Source organism: Euphorbia lathyris, chromosome 3 (genome assembly GCF_963576675.1).
Source record: "Euphorbia lathyris chromosome 3, ddEupLath1.1, whole genome shotgun sequence".
Lineage (NCBI taxonomy): Eukaryota > Viridiplantae > Streptophyta > Magnoliopsida > Malpighiales > Euphorbiaceae > Euphorbia > Euphorbia lathyris.
In genome coordinates this window covers 25,327,899-25,342,108 of record NC_088912.1, presented here as the reverse complement: position 1 = coordinate 25,342,108, position 14,210 = coordinate 25,327,899, and positions in this window count along the sequence as shown.

Sequence of the window (14,210 nt, the reverse complement as noted above, 5' to 3'; positions counted from 1 at the left end):
CCCTATCTAAATATTATTTCATTCAGGAAAACAAAAGAAAGGATGGAGAGAGAGAGCCTAAGAAAATGAAATTAAGAGTAGGAATAAGAAAAAGTTAGTAGTAAATTGAGTTGATTAAGAATACCAAGACACTTTATTTCATAGTTGAAATGGTGAAGATCGGAGTGCAAAGTCTTTAAGACGGGGTTGTATATATATTAGACAGATTTGAGACTCGGGTTGTGTTTTCCGTCGATTAATTACCGAAGTAAGTAATTTATCAACTACCCTTTTATGATTTTGAATATATATACATATATGTTAAATGATCTTGGTAAAATTTTATTTCTTAAAGTGAATATTTGATTTTGAGATGGTTAAATTAGTGGTTTTGATAACTTAAGATTTATAAAATAAAGCTTTTATATATGATGATTTATGTGCTTATTTTTAGAAATTGAAGTTAGTATTGAAGTATATTTTTACATTAATTATTGTTGATTTTAGTACAATGATGATTTATGATTTAATATTTTGGAGGATGAAATTGAAGAAAAGTACTTGGAAATTTTATGATTTTGATTTATGAGGTATATATATACATTTCTGATTTTGAATTATATTATCAAATTATAATATTTTTAGTATCCATCAAGAGTAATCCGGATATGTGGCTTTAATTAAAGTCCGTATTTAGTGAGAAATACGGCCTGTGTACACAGTTGAAAGACCTAGCGGGTATGGCAAAGAAGTGTTGAGTAAGACCATGCGGGTTAGGCAAAATTATGAGATATCTCGGTTCTATATATTGTGGGGATTGATACATACGGGGATTATCTCTCGGATGGATACGATTTGTGAAGAATTTATTGAGATACGATTTGGAAAGTAATTATTGAGATACGTTTTGTGGAGTATTTATTGAAATATGGTTCATGAAGTGTTTATCGAAACACAGTTTGTGAAGTATTTATTGATTTACGGTTATTTTGAATATAAGTTTTGGTATTAAGTATTTTAATATAGTTTTAGAATGTGTGATATTCGATAAATAATGTTTATAACAAGCTTGTGATATTTTAAATTGCATATTTGGTTAAAAGTACTACTTTGAGTATTTTATTATGGTTTAATCCATAAAATGTTTATTTTTAAGAATATGAGTTTTATATGATGCATTTTGGAAATTAAAATATATATATATAGTTATTTTGAGTATAAGTATTTTATGTAGTTGATAATTGCTTACTGAGATTTCTGTCTCACTTTTTAAATGTTTTAATGTTTTAGGTGAGAAAGTACATGATAGAGAGAATGTTATCGGCCGATTAGGCGAGGATTGAAAGTTGAGGCTTACGGTTAGAATTATCATTAGAACTTTAGTATTTCAATTGTAATATAATGCAGTTGGAAAATATGTTGGAGCTTCTTGAAGGACTAATGTAGTAGGAATATGAGTTATTATTTCAGAATATATCTAAGAAGAATCTTGAAAGTGTGATATTTATGATATTTGGGTAATTTTGGAGACTGTTAAGTGTTGATTGTGATATTTCTATTTCACGCCCGATGCCGATTGAGGTCGTTTTAGGGTCGGGTGTGACAAACCAGGGGAGAGTTTTTACCGAATATAACGTTTCATCCGAAAATACCTCCTTGATTTTCTCGTGTTCTATGGGTTGCTGAGCTGACTCCGACCTGGATAAGTGATCCGCTATCACATTTTCCACTCCTTTCTTGTCTCTGATCTCGATGTCAAATTCTTGGAGTAGTAAAGTCCAACAGATCAACCTGGGTTTTGCATCTTGCTTACTCATCAAGTATCTTAAGGCTGCATGGTCAGTAAAAACAATCACTTTAGAGAGCACCAAATAAGATCTAAATTTATCGAAGGCAAAAACTACAGCTAGCAATTCCTTTTCAGTTATTGAGTAATTCTGTTGTGCATCATTCAAGGTTTTGCTAGCATAGAAGATGGGGCGAAAGAGTTTACCACCCTCTGCCCAAGACAGGCTCCTACAGCCAGATCACTGGCATCGCACATTAATTCGAAGGGACGGGTCCAATCCGGGCTTACCATAATAGGTGCTTCAATTAATTTCTTTTTCAATAATTTAAAGGCAGACATACATTCCTCATTGAAATTAAAATTGGCATCTTTCAGTAATAATTGATTAAGGGGTTTAGTGATTTTTGAAAAATCCTTTATGAACCGCCTATAAAACCCTGCGTGACCTAAAAAGCTCCTAACCAATTTCACATTGGTAGGTGGATGCAGTTTTTTGATCACCTCAATTTTTGCCGGATCGACCTCAATCCCTTTTTCTGACACCTTGTGTCCTAGCACTATGCAATTTTGGACCATGAACTGGCGCTTTTCCCAATTAAGTGCCAGGTTCTTGTCTTCACAACGTTCTAAGACTCGGTCTAGATTTTCAAGACATTGATCAAAAGTAGGTCCTACAACATTAAAATCATCCATAAAGATCTCTAGGAACTCTTCAACCATGTCAGAAAACATAGCCATCATGCAGCGTTGGAAAGTGGCAGGGGCATTACATAATCCAAAAGGCATCCGTCTATATGCAAAGGTTCAATAGGGACAAGTGAATGTGGTTTTCTCTTGGTCCAAAGGGTCCACAGGAATTTGCATATAACCGGATAACCCATCTAAAGTGCAGAAAAACTCATGGCCTGCCAATCGTTCCAACATTTGATCAATAAACGGTAAAGGAAAGTGGTCTTTTCGGGTGGCTTCATTCAATTTCCTATAGTCTATGCACACCCGCCAACCCATAACCTTTCTAGTTGGGATTAATTCCCCTTTTTCATTTTCCATTACCGTTGTTCTCCCCTTTTTGGGCACACATTTTACCGGGCTTACCCACTGGCTGTCAGAAATTGGAAAGATGATACCTGCATCGAGGAGTTTTATGACCTCGGCTTTTACCACTTCTTTCATGTTGGGGTTGAGCCGGCGTTGAGGTTGAGCAGATGGCTTAATCTCTTCCTCAAGAAAAATTCTATGCGTGCAGATTTTGGGGTCGATACCTTTGATGTCGTGGATTGACCATCCAAAGGCTCCTTTATGTTGCTTCAGCACCTCCACCAATCTTTCTTCCCGTTCAACTGTCAACAAAGAAGAAATAATAACGGGTAAATCTGTGGGAGGTTGAAGAAAAACATATTTCAGATTGTTAGGTAAGGGCTTAAGCTCCAATTCTGGAGGCTCCTCTAGTGAGGTTTTGGGTTTAGGTTTGATCTCACGATCAAGGTCCTCTTTTCTACCATTGACACAATAACATTTTTCAGGTGGGAGGTCTTCGAACGGTTCATTCAAGTTTTCACATTCCTCGCCACCTAAACCGAGTTCTAAAGAGGCATTTCTTATGCTAAGGTCAACTTCCTCAATACATTCGTCTATTAGTGCATCCACAAAATTACAGCTTTTGGAACGCTCTTGAGGAAATTTCATAGACTCATAAACGTTAAATGTTACCTCTTCGTCCTGCACCCTTAGGACCAATTTACCTCCATGGACGTCTATCAATGTCCTACCGGTTGCAAGGAACGGTCTCCCGAGAAGAATGGGGACGGAGTCATCTTCTTCCATGTCGAGGACCACAAAATCGACCGGGAAGATCAGTTTATCCACCTTCACCAATACATCTTCAACTATGCCCCTAGGCCGTGCGATTGACCTGTCCGCTAGTTGTAGTGTCATGTTTGTTGGTTTAGGCTCTCCGAGTCCCAATTTCCTGAAAATTGATAAAGGCATAAGATTAATACTTGCTCCTAAATCGCATAATGCCCTATCTATGTGCATGTTGCCTATCCTACACAGGATGGTAAAGCTCCCTTGATCTTTAAGCTTGGAGGGCAATTTATGAGTGATTATGGCCGAGCATTGTTCTGTTAAAGCCACTATCTCATTCTCCCCAAACTTTTTCTTTTTCGACAACATGTCTTTAAGAAATTTTGCATAGTTTGGCATTTCCTCTAGTGCCTCCATTAATGGAATATTGATTTCTAATCTACTAAGGATTTTCGAAAACCGAGCAAATTTCTTATCTAAGTTGGCCTTTTTCTGTTTCTGAGGGAATGGCAGTTTTGGTGCATAAGGCCTAACTACTTTTTCTACAGCTACTCCAGGAGCTGAAGTTTCAGATACGGGACCGGGGTTGCTTACCACTTTCGGTTCCCTACTTACCTATGGTGACGATTGTGTTTGTGATTGAGGTGCTACGAGTGTGTCTACTTCTTTGCCACTCCTTAGGGCGATGGCTTGAACCGTTTCCTCTTGTGAGAGGAAAGCCTCTTGGCATTCCCTTTCCTCTTGTCTGATCGCGGCGAGTTGGTCGCTCAGGGTCCTACATGCCTCCTCGTTGGCTGCTAGTCGGACGGATATCTCTCTTAAGAGGGTCATTATTCCTTCTGAACGCTCTGTTTGCATGTCATAAAAATCAGAATCAGAAGGGGGATATGGAAGGGTATCCGTGGGTGCCGCGTATGGCCCCGGCGGATATCGTGTGTGCTCCCGATCATAAAAGTTGTAAGTTGGGGGTTCAGAGTTATACCTTTGACGATTACCCAAATAACTTACATTCTCACCTCTAGGTACATAGTAGTTGACTGACATGGCATACCTCACCGGGGTGATTCTGGCCACATCTTGCACACAACGGTGTCCTTGTTTGGCTATCACGACTGAGTGAGGCCACAAGGAAATCCATTTTTGTGTTGAGATCAGTCATGGACAGTTTTGGAGTTCGGTTGTCCATAATTCCTGGAAGAACGATTTTATAAGTACAAAAGTGTGATATTACAGAAATGAAGTAATAATATATCAACAAGTATTTGTATATGCAAGTATGAATATAAACAAGTATAAGTATGAACGATTACACATGTTATGAATAAACACGATAGATATAAACAAGTATATATATAAACAGGTATAAATGATATAAACAAAGGATATTCACAAAGAATGCCTAAACTAACAAATCGACCTTTGGTTCGATATTGCAGAAGAAATAAATCCCCAGCAACGGCGCCAAAAACTTGACGGGGCCTTAGAGGCGTGCGAGTTTGGTTCCGCTGAGGCCGACTAAGGGATAAGTGTACCCCGTCGTTATCAAGTAATAAAATTCTGGAAAAGTCCAGGTATCGTCCACAGGATTTATTTCTGCAAGTATCAAGCTACTTGGTTTCAGGTGTTATCTAGGCTTTTGGGGTTTTGAGTTTGGTTTTGCTTAAGTTAATCTACTCCTAGGTTGAATTATACTACTCCTAGCTAAGTTATCTAATTCTAACTAAGTTATTCTACGCCTAATTAAGTTACTCTACCCCTAATTAAGTTAAACTACTCCTAGGTGATCTTTTACCAATGTAATTATCCGAAGGAACATGAAGGGATATGATGATAATGAAAATGGATTGTTTAGACAACGGAATTAAAACCTAATCTAAGTCACTTGTGTCCGAGGCGATTAACCCTACCTATCCTCCTGAGGTCCCTAGTTCGCGATTCCCTTGTAAGGCCAAAACTAGCTCTAAGGCTCAGCAATTTGGGCTTAATCTTCTATAGGGTCGTCAATCCTATAGGCACTGACTAGGTCAGATTCAGCTCGCAATATGTGCCAACTTAATTTTGGGATTATCGAATGAGTTAAACCAATCAGACAAAGCGTAAGACAAAGATTAAAGCAATAAAACAATTGAATAAACAAAACTATAATATATATCAAAGATGAAAAGTATTGTCACGAAGATACAATGAGCCTAGGATTCATAACATGGATCAGAGGCTAGACAGAATGTAAAAGAAGAAAAATCCCTTTCAGGGAACCTGTCTACCAATGCAGGCGTCTTCCTAGGACTTAAGGATGGAACTTGAGTAATCCTCGGTGAGCGGAGCTTCGGAGGTGTCTTCAATGGAGGTTTGAAGGATATGGAGGAGGTGGAGAGGATTTCTCAAGGTGAAAGCTAAGAAAATTACAAAGATAAAAGATCACCTAGTTTACAATGGAAAAGTTCTATTTATAGATGTAGCTCGGGCCCTCTTTTTGACCTATTTCGTGTCCTTATGTAGGTAGGAAGTCGTGGGACCAAAATTGAGATTTTTGACTAACTCCCGCAGGTCAGCTCGCCGAGCAGGGCGCACTGCTCGGCGAGCTGGCCTAAAAAGGCCAGTCCGACGAGCGGTTTTGCCCTGCACGCCTCCGCGCAGTTGCTCGATGTCCCATGATGTAACTTTTGCCCAAACTTATCCCTGCGCATGCACGAAAACTCCAAATATCATTAGTGCCAAGGCTAAATTGACCCGCCAATCGCTCATTTTGAGCAAACGCTCCGTTTGGTGCGACTTTTGGCAGATCAATTAGCTATAAAAGATAACGGAATTATAACATACATGCCATTTTGGCCATATTTGCCTAAAATGATCAGAAAACAAGCCCAAACAACGAAAAGTTAATAAAACATTTCCAGTTTCTAACTAACTCACACAAAATCATATAAATGCGAGAATTGATCGCTTATTCATGAAATAACACTAAAAACCGTCCTAAAACCGTACCCAAAGATAGGGGTTTTTGACCCCTATCATATGGCGACACAGTTTGTGGTTCATTGGGGAGGTTTCGAGCCTCAATTTCTGGTCTGTGGAATGGCTTAATCCGTCGATTGCTGATAGATTGGGTTTATCGACCACCTCACAACGTGATTTATGGGATGGGATTGATGATTTCCTTATCGGCAATAATTGGGAGAATCTTCCCCATCTTCCTGATGATATCTTAGCGTCGATTGGAGAAACATCGCGGTGCGGGGATGCGGACGTTTGCATTTGGAAGTCGGCTGATAAAGGTATTTTCACCTCTAACTTATTTTATAGATGGTTGGGTCAGGAGTTGCATGCGGATCCGGCTTTTAAGTTCATTTGGAATAATTTCATTCCACCGGCTCATTCCTTTTGCACCTGGCGTGCCTGGTGGGGTTATCTCCCGACTCATGATATGTTACGGAAGCGGGGTCTGATTATAGTATCCCTCTGTTGTTTTTGTGAGGCGGATTTTGAGACCCTTCATCACATACTGATGGACTGCAAATTTGCCAAGGAATTGTGGACAAGCATTTCTTCATTATTTGGGAGACGTCTACTCGACAATGGTTCTTTTGAGGAGCGTCTTAGGTTCAGATATTATGGACAAGTGCTGTTGTTCATTTATGCTGGATAATTTGGACTTTACGCAACGACTGTATGTTTAATGATAAGATCCCCAACATTCATTGTGCCCTTCGCTTACTCTGGTTGCATATCAGTAAAGCGGATCACTTCGGCCTGGGTCATGTTTGGAACTCTATTGCGGAGCTCGCGGTTTTGCAAAATCTCAATCTGCTGCCGCGATATGCTAGGGCGCCTAAAATCATCCCGGTCAGCTGGCATCCCCCTCCGATTGGTTGGATTAAAGTAAAATGTGACGCCTCGATCACCAGTTCATCGGCGGGTTATGGAGGGGTTTCCAGGGATAACGCTGGGCGGGTCCTCGGCTGTTTTGATGTGCCGTCTACGGATCGCCTGGTTCATTTGGCGGAGCTGCGCGCGGTAATTGCTGCTCTTAACCATACGGCTGCTCGCGGTTGGAACGCAATCTGGTTAGAAAGCGATTCATCGTATGTCATTTCCCTGTTCAAGAATCCTCTGCACGTGGTGCATTGGTCACTCCGGGCTGATTGGATAAAATGCCAGCGGTTCATCTCGAGTATACGGTTTGTGGCGTCCCAGTAATCGTGTTGCCGACCTTTTAGCTAATCATGTCAGGCTCTACTCTTCGGACATGTGGTGGGACTCTTTTCCTTATTTTTTTGTAATAGTAATGTGTTAGCAGATTCTTTAAGGCTAGATTCATTTCGGTTTGTTTAATGCCTTCTTGGCTGGATGATTTTGTATTCTTTTATTCTTTATTCTTATATTTATTCTTTCGGGTTTCTGTCCGGGTGGTTCGAGGGGTGCCAGTATAGTTGGGATGTCTTGGACTCTGGTTCAGTCTCCCGCTTTTAATAAAAAAAACAAATATTAAAGTATTAGCAAACATTCAAATTACTAATTAAATTTGATAAAAAAAACTAATTAAACTGTTAAATGCCAATAACAAATTAAATAAAACAAAATTAAATGTTAAAAATAAAAATCATGTATATAATCAAACTAAATACTAATCAGTAACAAGTAGTAAAAACCAACAACAACAAAAGGGAAATTGAAAGAACAAGGAGAGTTGTTTTTCTGGTAAACTGTACCTATGGCCACTGAATATTGTTTTTTTAACGGTATGACTATTAATCTTCATAACTTAACATAAAAGTCATTAAACTTTATACTTTTTAATATCTGTGGCCACTCAATACGTTAAAACAATTATTGACGATCTCAAAATAAAAATATCAAGAATTAAAGTTGTTCAAAACGATATTTACTATGAAATCATATTTTTTATTTTATAAAATCACCATTTTAAAGCTTTATCTCTTTAAAATTTTCACTATCTCCTAACCAAATAACACTTAAATAATCTCTAAGGAAAATTTTCAAGAATTGAAGATGTTTAAACTATCATTAACTCTTGAAATTTTTTTATTTTGTTTATCTCAGTAGGAAAAATTCACATCAACATTAACGCCTATCCTCATCTCAATCAATGCAAATCGAAATCAAATTAGGTATGCTACGTCTACAACTTTTCTTTCCTTTTAAATTTTCAAATATATGATTTTTAGGGTAAATTATAAAAACTGCCCCAATTGACAGATTTTTTTTTTATATTTAGAACTATTACGGTATCTCTTGCCAAACTAAACACTTTTAAAGTTAACTTTTCTGAAATACCCTAGTATATATACTATCACTTAACATATTTTGTGCAAAGACAATTGCGGTGCGATTTCATGCAATTTTGACTGCGTTTTTTTTTTTTTGTGTGTTTCAGGGTTTAGCTTTTTTAGTGATTTAAAACCTTATTAGGATCCGAGTTACGTTAAAAACTTGTTAGAAACCTATTGGAAACTTATTTGAAATGTATTTACGTGTTTGAGTATTAGAAAAATCTTTTTATTTTAACAGGAAGGTAATTTCATTGTTCATACCATCTCATCATAATAGAAGCAACTGTAAAATAAGTTCATATAAATCATTTGAAGATTTATATTTGAATTTCTTCCGCACTTGCTTCTACTACGAAAGAATTGCAGTTGATTTATTGGTAAAGAAAAAAAAAATAAAAAAAGTAGCTTTACCTTGTTGGCCATAATGCCATTAAATGTTTTAATGTTTTGTCCAATCAATGGATCCCACAACATTTGGTGGTTAAACATTTACATATAATATTAATGGCATACCCAAAATAAACGAAATGAAACTTTAAAATATAAAAACATTAATATAATATTATATTATGTACAAAGAAAGGCTACATAATATCCAATAGCACACTGCCGACTTCACATGAAATACAGTATAGAAGAATATTGGTGAATTTCCCTCAGGTTTACTTTTGTAAGCATGATTAGGGATGTAAATGGGGCGGAGACGGGGATAGAAAAGGGTATGCTCGTCCCGCGGGGATCTCCGAACCCGTTCTGTATTGTATTCCGCGGGATTCCCGACAGATTACCCGTTTAATCCCGATAACATATTATTAATCATAGAAAATAAAAAATACGTATAGAAAAATTTGAACCGATTAATCCGATCTAAATGTTTTACCTCTATTTCACTCTATATCTATTTGTTCATCATATTCTCTTATTTTCTTTCTTTTTTTTTTCTCTATTTTTTTCATTTATTTCTTTTTTCATATATTCTTTTAAACTTTAAATGGGTAAACATAGATACCAGCGGGATTGGGGATTCCCCGCGGGACGGGGACAGAAATAAATTTTGTTCCTGTTTGTTTCACGGGGGCAGATATGGGGATTCCCGCCCCGCTTAATCGGAGAACGGGAATGGGAACTCCAATCTCTGCCCACCCCGCCCTGTTTACATCCCTAGCAGGAATGCAAAACCTTTATATGAATTTCATTATGACATATCCAAAACTCATATATAGCTTGTGGCTTTTTCTTGATTCATGAGCTTACTCTGTGTTTTTTTATCAACTAGATATAATTTCTCAATTTAATTTCAAATTTATTATTTCCACCCGAAGAGATAAAACCCATTGGGTGTAGGTGGATCTTCAAGAAGAAGACAGACATAGATGGAAAGGTTAGTACCTACAAAGCTAGGTTAGTAGCGAAAGGATATCGTCAAAAGCAAGGAGTTGACTATGACGAAACTTTCTCTCTTGTAGCCATGTTCAAATCCATCAGAATATTGCTTGCAATTGCCGCTCATTTTGATTATGAGATTTGGCAAATGGATGTGAAAACAACTTTCCTAAATGGAAACCTGCTTGAGGATGTATACATGATGCAACCTGAAGGTTTCAGGTCGAAGGATGCAACCAAGCTTTGAAAACTTCAAAGGTCCATTTATGGACTCAAGCAAGCATTTAGAAGTTGGAACAAACGTTTTGATGAAACCATAAAACAATTTGGTTTCGAACAAAACTCCAAAGAGGCTTGTGTTTACAAGAAGATCAGTGGGAGCTCAGTTGTTTTCTTAGTACTATATGTTGATGATATACTACTTATGGAAAACGATGTTGGAATGTTGCAAACGGTGGAAGTTTGGTTATCCAGTAATTTCTCCATGAAAGACTTGGGAGAAGCAGCTTACACCTTAGGGATTAAGATCTATAGGGATAGATCGAGAAGACTGCTTGGACTATCCCGATCTACTTATATTGACAAACTCCTAAAGCATTTTGACATGCATGAATCGAAAAGGGGTAAATTGCCAATGGTCCATGGAATCAAGTTATCAAATGATCAATGTCCTAAAACGGACGATGATAAGAAACGCATGGCTGTAATTCCTTACTCCAGTATGGTTGGTTCGATCATGTATGCCATGCTTTGCACTAGACTTGATGTGGCGTTCGCATTGAGTATGATGAGCCACTATTAAGGGAATCCAGGATTTGATCATTGGATTGCTGTCAAGAACATTTTTAAGCACCTAAGAAGGACTAAAGACATGTTTCTCGTATATGGGAATGGAGAATTGAAAATTGAAGGATTTTCAGATGCTAGCCATCTGACTGATGAAAATGATTATAGATCCCAGTCAGAATACCAGTTTATCCTAAATGGAGGTTCAGTTAGTTGGAAGAGTTCAAAGCAAGGAAGTGTTGCTTTCTCGTCGACTGAATTAGAGTACATCGCAGCTGTAGAAGCGGCAAAGGAGGCAGTTTGGATTAGGAAATTCATAACAGAGTGGTACCTGACATTGTGAATCTCATTACTTTGTACTGTGATAACAATGGAGCCATTTCAAAAGCAAAAGAACACAGTCTCATAATGCATCCAAGCATTACCTCAAGCGATACCATCTCATTAGGGAGATAATAGCCAGGGGAGATGTGAGAATAGAAAAAGTGCCTACTGAGGACAACGTTGCAGATCCGTTGACCAAGCCATTACCACAAAGAGCTCATGATAGACATCTTAGTTCTTCTGGTATTAGTTTCATGAACAATTGACTTTAGTCCAAGTGGGAGAATGTTAGAGTTTAGTGTCCTGAAGACAATTGTCTTAGGATATAAATATTAATGAATAAATTATTTATTTAGTCATTTGTTTAATCAAGCTTTAGATATGGAGATATCTAGACAGTTACATAGATCCGGTGAAGGAATTCATTAGGATTGGGACCCGACTTGAGATAACAGTATGGATTGATTTATCTAAGTGTCAACTGTTTATCTCATTGGTATTAGTAGGTATAACTAATCCTCAGACTCAAACATTCATTAATTAGTGATTCTGGATTATGGAGTGTGATGCTTTGATTCTGTGTGAGCACGATCCACTATAAGGGAGGTCATGGGGGTGTGTGAGAGCAGGGTTGGGTATCACATAGAGTAATTGCGGAATAGTTAATGTTAGATTGAGCATTCGTCACTCCTGATAAATGGGAGATATATCCAAATGGCCTCTTGTGGTGAATTGACTGAAATCCTTGCAAGGTGATACAGTTAAGAGTAGAAATAGAAATTTCACTTAACTTATCTTTCAGAGTAAATTCAACCTGTACAAGTAAAAAAGGACTCTTCGTTATATGTAACCTTGACACGTTCCATGGTTATAAGGAATTGACCAAAAAGATATAGTTGATGAAGGATCGTATTATACTGCACCTAATGAGGAAAGGTTAACGTTAGTTTTCAACCTGACTTCTTATTTGCACTGGGGGAATGTCTTAGGTTCTGCTAGTAACAGCTCGCGACGACATTCATATACATGTTGAAATTAATCAGGATGAATTAAATTTCAAAGGCTATATACGGCTAGCAGCAATAAGGACCTAATGGGTCGCATATGAGACTTGGAACCAGAGGGCGGAAGTGTAATTTAGTGGGACTATATGTATGGGCCGAAATTTTATATTTAATTAGGGATAATTAATTTGATTAATAATTATAATTAGATTATAGTTGTGAATTAAATTAAAGAATTATCTGATAATATTAATTAGAGGTTTTAATGTGATTATAACTCTAATTAGTTATCCCTAACATAAATTAAATAACTAATTAGATTAGTATTATTGTCTAAATATAATTAGTTATTATTTAGATAATAATAAGTATTTATTTAATTATCTAATTAGAAATTCTATTCCGAATAGGATTCTGATTAATTAATTAACTAATACAACTAGGGTTAGGGTTTGAGAAGTGTATAAATAGACCTCTCTCCCTGCATATTTCGGCCAACACAAAAAGGAGGCTAGAGGAATTGTTCCGAAATCATCCCAACTTAATTACTATCTTTTTTATTCTCTCTTTGATCTCGTGTCGATTCCTTTAGAGGCAGTCATTGTGATTGCTATTATTAAGGTTGATTACTAACAATTCTTCTTTTCTGTGTTAATCATTTGTTCGTGGCTCACGGATTAAATCTAAGAGTTGTTGGCACTTCGTTTGTAACTGTAGATAGTTCGTCAGACAATGTATTTCATTCTATCCCTCTTTATATGAAATAACAATTAATATATCTTGGAAAAGGGAAATAGATAAAATAGATAAAATTTTATTATTCCGATGTGCCTAGGCTTGTCTATTTTCCTTCGCTGGAATCGGCATAAGAAACACTATAGGGGGACAGGGTCTCAGGCGTCGGATCTTCCCTAACCCCTGGGCCAATTGTCGGGACTGGTTTAAGTGATCCACCATAGTCCACTAGGGAATAGGAGAGTCGGACATTCGGCCTTCGGGAAGGGAGGCGGATGTCTCCGTTCGGGTGGAATCCCGACGGACACTTTGGGTGGGCCCATAGTGCGGGTTATATATATATCGAGATTTAACCACGATAAATCCCTCCGGGACGGATTACAGATATATGAATTGACGGGATGCCTACGGTTAAAAGAGGATAGACCCCTTCGGATGGTGTTGGGTGGCCGAGACTCGGGAAAACCTCGACGCCACACGGGGCATTGGCTAGGCCTTCGGACTGGCCCTGTGACAAAAATATAATGTTAAATGAATATACACGTTTATTTATTATTTTAAAACCGTACATTGCGCGGGTGTACAACTAGTATAAATGGACATCTCATAAGATCTAGTTTTATAATTTACCTTAAAATTAGATGTTAGAAAAGCGTTTATTTTATAAACATTTTCAATTAACTTGTTACTCAATCTCTTTTGAATGACTTTTTATCTCTTTTGAATGACTTTTTTACACTTAATTACTATCATTTAATGCCAAATCAAATATAGCCATAAAATATAATTGTCCATATTTATCGTTTTATACAAACAGCTATTAGCTATTAGCCCTGTTTGGGAATTAGCTGTTAATTGTTAGCTGATTACATTAGCTGTTAGCTGTTAGCTGATTACATTAGCTGATTTGACTAGCTGTTTGTGTAGACCTGTTTGGTAAAAATTAGCTGATTGATAATAGAGGTTTGTGCAAAAGATGAATAAGGGCATTAATTTTGGCCCAGAAGAAGAGAGAGTCTATCTATTAGGGTTAAAGAAGTCCATTAATTTTAATATTACAAAACACTAATTGAAAAAAGCTCATTTTAAGAGCTTTTTCTAAATTAGCGTTTT